The sequence below is a fragment of the Marmota flaviventris genome, chromosome 16 (genome assembly GCF_047511675.1).
Source record: "Marmota flaviventris isolate mMarFla1 chromosome 16, mMarFla1.hap1, whole genome shotgun sequence".
Lineage (NCBI taxonomy): Eukaryota > Metazoa > Chordata > Mammalia > Rodentia > Sciuridae > Marmota > Marmota flaviventris.
In genome coordinates, this window is record NC_092513.1 from 25,845,064 (window position 1) to 25,852,936 (window position 7,873).

The following is a 7,873-nucleotide window of genomic DNA, read 5'->3' on the forward strand; positions in this document are numbered from 1 at the left end:
AGAGCCCCACATCCAGATGGAGGGAAAAGGCAGCATGTCCTACAAAAAGGAGCTGTAAGAAATGCATTTGCTGCCTGCGTGTTAAGCAGGGATCCACCCAGATTGGCACAGAGGATGGGGTTTTGAAGAGTCCCAGTTGCCAGGACCCCATCCCGGGGCACTGGGAAGCAGTGAGGACCACTCTCTGCAGATCCCTCTACAAACGAGTCTTGAATTGCTTCTGTGTGTTGTTCCTTGTTCCCTTTCCCTCTTCAGGGCCACTGTAACCCTAGGTCCCCTGCATGCGTTCTTTCCACAAGCCCTCTGCCTTTAAAGAATATAAAATATTTATCTTTTCTATTGGACACAGCACAGCTGAGGTCTCTCAAATTAAATAACCTGTGCTGGGTCCCCAGCCAGGAGGTAGAGGGTCAATGGCAAGACAAGAATGCAATGGCTGTCCTCCAGGGCTCCTATAGGGAGAATCCCATAGAGGACAGGTGGAGAGGGAGGAGAGGGTGGGACAAGTTCACTGTCTCACAAACATCAGGTTCTCCTCTGGCCTTGGCTTTGAATGGCAGGTGGCTTCGTCTCTTCACTGCTGCCTCCTCCGGTGTCCTCCAACACCCTGATGTTTATTTCACTTGGAATCAGCAATAAATTGGTGAAGCTGTGTCAGGGGCATGGTTCACCTTCCTGAAGGAGGCTCTGGGGCCCAGTTCCTGTTTTCCAGTTGGTCTGTCTGGGCATCCCAGTATCCGTCCACAGTGGCTTACAGACTCAAGATCAAAGGACACTAGCAAACTATATAAAGGGGCTCCTTAGTTTTTAATTTTTCATCTGAACAATCAAGGTTACTTTTCACTTCATTTTATATCTTCATGATTTGAGGTTTCTGTTTTTTTTTTCCAACAAGAATAGGTGTCCTTTTAATGTTTTTAAAATGACAAGGAAAAAGTAAACAAAATACATTATAAAAAACAATTATTTGTACCAAACTGTTCACACTTGCTTATTTTAGTTTGAGTGGTAATGCATCAGGAGGAAATGGATTCCACACAGGACTACTTTAAACACTCCTCTCTGTGTTAACCATCTGCTACAAGGCCTCTCTTGAGGGCACAAGCACTTTTTGCTTAGCATTAACTAGCGAGCAGCAACAATGATTAATTTTTCCATTTCAGTAGTCAAATGAGGTAAGGGTAGAGATTAAGGTGGATTAAAGGGTTACATTAAAGAATCCTTCCTCCAGTGCCCAGAATCTTTAAAATTGAATTTCGAATTGGGGTTAATAGCATGTCCCTGAAAAATGAGATAATTATTTTAGTGAGCAACTGCTTAATCAACGGAAGATGTTCTGGTTTACTAAGCTACTTGTGTGTGTCAATATCTTGAATGAAAAATTGACAGGGATTGTTTTAGGAATGACCCTCAGTGGGATTTTCCCCCCAACCCTATTGATTTCAGCAATGTTTGCTTGTCTTTGCTAAATTTGAAAAAAAAAGGAAATAATATTCTGATATAAATTTTCCTAGGGTATAGACACTCATTATCAATCAATCAATCAGTAAGTAAAGCAATACTTTATTCAATATATGGGAGATGTTGCAAGCAGGGGCTTGGCAAGGACTTGGAGCAGCCTTTGAAAGGAGATAGAAACACTGCTGACAACCCTGGGGAGGCTGAAGGAAAGCGTAACATGGAAGAGTCCAGAGCTTTCATGGGGGTTCATATAAATTTGGTTTGAGGCACATAATCCAACACGGTAAATGAGGAGTGTCAAAGCTGAATGAGATTCAGAGGTTGGGGAGGGAAGCCAGCCACTGTGGTAACCCTGAGAGCAGGGCTGCCAGGTAACCCCACCTGGGTTGAACACTGTTTTAGTACAGGTATGTCCTAAAGATTGTGTTTCCATTTTTCTTTGCTAAATCTGGTCATGCCAACTGAAGGAAAGTTACAGGTGATTTTTATACCCTCTTTTGACTTTGTTATATTATCACGAACAGGTATTATTTTAGTAACATGGTTGGGGGGTGGCTAATCCTATAGGCTCTAATTCCCAAGGAAATGGCAATTTTCTTGTTGGGTCTGTTTGGGAGAGTCTGGAGGCAGAGAGGGACCCTGGAGTGGATGAACTCCCAGTCAGCACCGTTCCAGGTCCCAGGCCTCAGACTGCAGAAGCTTCCCTCCTTGCGCCCTTATCATTAGGCATCAATTCCCGTCACATCCCATCTCCTTGAAACTCTGTTTCCTTCCACCCTCCACCATAAATCCATTAACTGCCTCTGTACCTCGAGTCCCTGGGCCTTATAGATCTTTCCTGTCCATCAACCTTTTCCTGGGAGAAAAGGGGCCTCAGCACCATTGTCTGCTGATCCTACAGATTAAACACTCACACGACTTTCCTGTCCCAGACGCTGAGCTCTGGGAACTCCTTACCAGGAGGTTACTATAGTCCATCCCTCAGTATCCTGGGGGATTGGTTCTTAGGCCACCACGGATACCGAAATCCTTGGAAGATCAAATCCCTTATACAAAACAGGACAGTAGTGGCATGTAACCTATGTACATCTTCCCATATACTTCAAATCATCTCTATATTTCTTGTAATACCTACCACAATGAAAATGTGATGTATGTAAATAACTGTTATACTCTATTTTCATTTATTTACTATTCCTTGCTGTTGTGTTGTGTTTCTTTTTTTAACCCGGTCTGTTTTAGAAAAGTTTTTGACCCAAGGTTGGTTGAATCAGCAGATAGAGAAGCCACAGATACAGAGTCAACTATAAAATCATATAAACACTCAAATTCATCATCTTATTCCAATGTTGAATTCTTGCTTAATTTCAGCCTAATTGAATTCTTAATGAAATTCTGTTTCAAAACACACACACACACACACACACACACCACACACACATCCAAAGCATCTTAAAATATTTAAAATCTAGACTATTATCAGAGCACTCATCTGAATCTCACTGTTTAGCACTAATTATAAACAATCTAGTCTGGCTCTAGTCTTTAATGGTTTTGTAAGTACTAGGCTTGTCTTTCTAATTAGACTATAAACTGTCTTTTGCGTCTCTAATACCTCTCAGAGCACCTGCCATAGAGCGGGCCACGCACGGTAAAAGTTTAATGATGTGTCTGACTTGGCTTGGCTCACATCTCCTCTTCTTCTGTTTGCTCCTCATCTTCTTTCTGCCTAAATCCTGTCCCCTCCCCCAAAGCAGCCTCCTACCCCCATTATAAAACATCACTTTTCTTAAACTACCACTCAGTTTTCTACACCATCACTTTTAATATCTACATCCCCCGATGGATAAGTTACACTCTAAAGTTAATTGGCACATCATTCAGAATCACACTCAGCTATTACATGGGCCCAGAATAAACCTCCACTTATCTCAAAATGGAGATCATGATGTCTTGCCGTCCACAAGAGTGTTTAATATGTATTTGCCATTGTTGTCCCTCTCACCCTGGATAGCCGTGCATCATGTGATGTCATTTAAAGGGACAAAATATACTTTTCCCCAGATACAAAGCAATGCAAACTTTAAAAGTATAGAGAAGCACAGGGCAAAAACCAAAAACCAAACTTTAATTCCTTCCTACAGAACCATTCTGTATGTATCCTTCCAGTATTTTTCTACGTACAGGTGTATGCGTATGTATGTACCTATATAAATTTATATGCACATACATGTAAATAACTATATATCACAAAAGAAAGAGGTCCATAGCATTTTGTCTTCCCTTTCCTAATTAAGCAACATGTAGTAAACATTTTCCTACAATTGGTCCCTTATTATTAAACATTTAGGTTGTTTCCAATTTTTCTGCATTATAAATAATGCTCAATAAAGTTCTTGTTCATTTACTTTGCACTCACCTCTGCTATATTTCTTTTGGAAAGAGTTCTCAGACAGGAAGTGGTTAGTAATGCAGATTGGTAAGGCTTTAAATATTTAGCTAGCCCATCCTCCAGAGAGATTTTACTATTTGCAGTCTGCCCTTGGGAGTCCTATTGAGAAGAGGGAGGGTTTGGGAGGTCTTCCCTCCAGTTCCTTATTGTGGGCAACCATAATCGCTTCTTTGAACTCCAAAATGCTTCAGTATCTCTAGCCATCCAACCCCATTTAAGTCTTTTCTTTTAGATGCATTCATTCATTCATCCAAGAAATACATTTTTGAACACTTACTGAGTGCCAGGTGCTGCTCTAGCTGCTAGGGATACAGCAGTAAACAAAACCAAGGCTTAGTAGCAACTCTTTTTCTACCACAGAAAATCCCTTCCTCATTATTCCTTTCAGAAATTTCCCCTGATCATGACCCATATGTACAGCACTGCAGTCAATGCTGGCCTCACCTCTGCCCTGAAGAACTTTCCATCTATTTGAAGAAGATAAGCCTAAATCACATGCCCTTGCACAGGAGCCTTAGAGCCATAGAGCGGGCCACGCACGATAAAAGTATAATAATGTTTATAATGGGGGTGGGAGACTGCTTTGGGGAAGGGACAGGATTTAGGCAGAAAGAAGACGAGGAGCAAACAGAAGAAGACGTGAGCCAAGCCAAAACAAAACAATAAAACAAAAACAGAACTAATCTTTTGGGGAAACAAGTGTTCAATGGTTGGGTGGGAGATGGCAAAGTGGCAGCCCCCTGGGAGGGGAGCTATCTATGTTAGTGAATTTCCAGATGCCTCAGGGACCCTCTGACCTGCTCTGATTTGGGTCCTTCATTTTCTGGATGCAGAAACTGAGCCCCAAGAAAGGAAAGAAGAGAGCAAGAGGGGCGCCCTTCCCACATTCTGGGGCACACCTTTGTGGGAGGCAGGATAGCCCAGGAACCAAGCTAGGAAGCTGGGTACCGAAAACATCTCAGAAATTTTACAAGATGAGCAAAATTCTAGGGCTCCTTCCCCCTCAGGGCTGAGTTCCTGACTGCAGTTTCCTCCAGACCTTGCACCCAGTCTGGCTGCTGGTGAATGAAGCCTTTGTAATTGCCTGTGGTTGAGCCTGGAAGGTTCCATGCTGGATTCTGGCTTTAGTACATGCAAGGGAAACCAACCAACAAATGACCACAAGAGCAGAGCCAAAGAAGCTGGCCTGGGTCTTTCCAGAGCCGATCGGCTCCACCTGGGTTCGAAAGAGAAGAAATAGAAAAAGCGCCTATTCAATACTTTTTAAAAACTTTTCTTTTTCAAATTCCTATATTTTTATTAAAGTTACACATTATGTATGTACATTATGTCATAAAACAAAATATTGCTAGTTTTGTTATTTAAGGAAAAAAAAAAAAAAAACAGGAGTCCCTGTTCCCGTTCACCATGTCAAATTTTTCTCTTCCTAGAAGTAATTACTTTTATTTGCAGCTGATTATTTGTGTCTCTAGATAATAGGCCAGTGCTGGGGCTTTTGCTGTTCTGTGGGGGCTGTTATCTAGTGACTTCCTGCTGTGGAAGAAAGCACTCGTCCATCTCTCCTCCATCCGCTCCGTCCCGACCCTCCTTCCCAGTCTCCATGTTCCCAGTGACTCCATGTTTGGGTCAGATTCACACTTAACTCTTCACGTTATTTCAGATAGGTGGAAGCTTTCCATAGCTGATCCCTGCCGTAGATTCAGATTACTTATGCTTTCCTCCACTCTTTGTTTTCATGAGAATAGTTATCTTGGTTTTTTATTTGTGTGATTATTCATGCTTCACTAATTTGACCTCAATTTCTTCCCAGGTTGTCTGTCTGCTCTCAAGAGGATCCTATGGACCAGTTTTTCTAGTGACTTTATCTTGGGAAGAGACCTCTCCCAGGGCCTGCTGGCCTGTTCTAGCATGGGCTGGCTCCTCTCCACCACAGGCCTATCATCCCTCCAGGCCTCTCCCTGCCCAATCTTCTGCTTCCCCCACTCCTTGGAGTTGGTGCTTTAGTTTCCTGTATCCTGGATTTGACAGATTCTCTCTTGGAAACAATTTTCCTTCCAGGATTCTGGACCTCTTACTTCATTTCCTTCTTGCTTCTAGTGTTACTGTGGGGCAATCTCCTGCCACCTTGATTCTTGATAATTTTATAACTAAGTTTTTTTTCCTCACCTTGGAAATGGCAGGATGCACTTATATTCAGTGTTTTGAAATTTCCAATTGTTTACCTCCTTGTGGATTCCTTAGGGAGCGCATGGCCTTTCCGATCCAGAAAATGTTACAAATCTGGGAAATTGTATTGGATTATTTCTCTGATTTCTTTGCCTTTCTTTCTTTTTTTCTTTTCTGTCAGTTTCCGAAGTTCCTACACTTAGTTGACAAGTGTTCCTGAATTGGTTTACTTATCTTCTCTCTTTTTTTGCCCAAAGTTTATTATGACTTTTTTGCTTTATTTTCTGGGAAATTTCTTTGATTTTGTATTCAAGCTCCTATTAAGCTTCTTGGATTTACTTTTGTATTTTCAATTTCTGAGAACTTTCTGTGTATGTGTAAAAATAAAACATAAAAAAACATATATTTTAAATATAATATATATGATTAATATATATCCATATAAATATATTTTTACATAGCTCTACTTATATAAATGATGGTTTTGAGAGAGTATTGGTTCTTGTTCTAAATAGCAGTCTCTAAGCAACTTTATCTTCTATTTGCTTTGGTCTTCATTGTTTGTAGTAAAAGGTTTTGCTAGATGTCTAATAATCCTTTGTCTATTCATTTATGTATAGCAAAAACCCTTTATAAATCCCACTCTATGCCTAGCATGGCTTAAAGTACTGCACAGGTGTCATTTCCTTTAGGGGCTGGGGCTGTAGCTCAGTGGTAGTTCACTCGCTTTGGATGTGGGAGGCTGGGTTCAATCTCCAGCACCACAAAAACAAACAAGTACCATTTCATCCAATTCTGTGCTAAGCCTGTGTGCTGGGGAGATTGTTATCTCCATTTTCGGGGCGGTGGCGCGGGGCTGATGTTCATATATTTAAGTCCAGACAGTACACAATCAGCCAAAACTCTGGGCCACAGGGGGACTAGTCCACTGTAGACTTCCTCCTGGTGTGTCTGGGTTTTTTCCTTGTGGAACTCCCACGTCAGTCTCTTTAGGTCTTTCTTTTGGAGCTAATCAAGTTGTCAAAGGGAACTCTGTGAAGCTCCTGTCCAAAGGGTGAATGAAGGCCAGCTGCTCCTCTGGGAGTGGGGGGGTGGTGCCTGGAGAGTCAGTTCTGTCCCCTGCAGTGCCTGCCTTCCTCACCAGGGACCCTGACTGTTGTCTTCTCACCTCTTTTCCCACAAAGTGGGTTAGGCAGTTATCCAGCGGCATGGACTTGGGGAAGGACATGATAGAGGACCTTTCATAAACAGAGCTTCAACCAATCCTCCTGATTCCAGTCCCCCTCACCCTCACCTCCACTTCTAAAAGTTCTTGATGCTGCCAAAGCTCCAGCCTTATGTGGATTCTGGCTTACAAACCGGGTTGATTTCCCACATTCTGCGCTGTTGGCTTAGAATTCAATTTTCTCTTCATTTTCTTGGGTTTGCTAAGTAAATTACCCCTTATCTAGTTGCTTTGTGGGTTTCCAATTTTATTGCTGTTTTCTACTCTCCAATTTTCCCCATTCATGTGGGTTTGTGCCTTAAAAAATCCCTTTCCTGGCATCCTAATGGGGTGCAGTAAGCAATGAAATCAAATGTTTCCATCTTTATACAAACTCCCTGCTGTTCAAATTCTCCCTTTCTTTCCCCATCTATTTATTCTGCTACCTGGAAATCATCAGAGTAAGCACAGAGAACAGAGAAATGCATAGCCAGAGTTGTAAGCTGGGAATGAATTATATGGTGTGCATTTGAAAAGCATATTGAGTCTTAATATATAATCTTAATCTTGATATTTTTATAATACACATT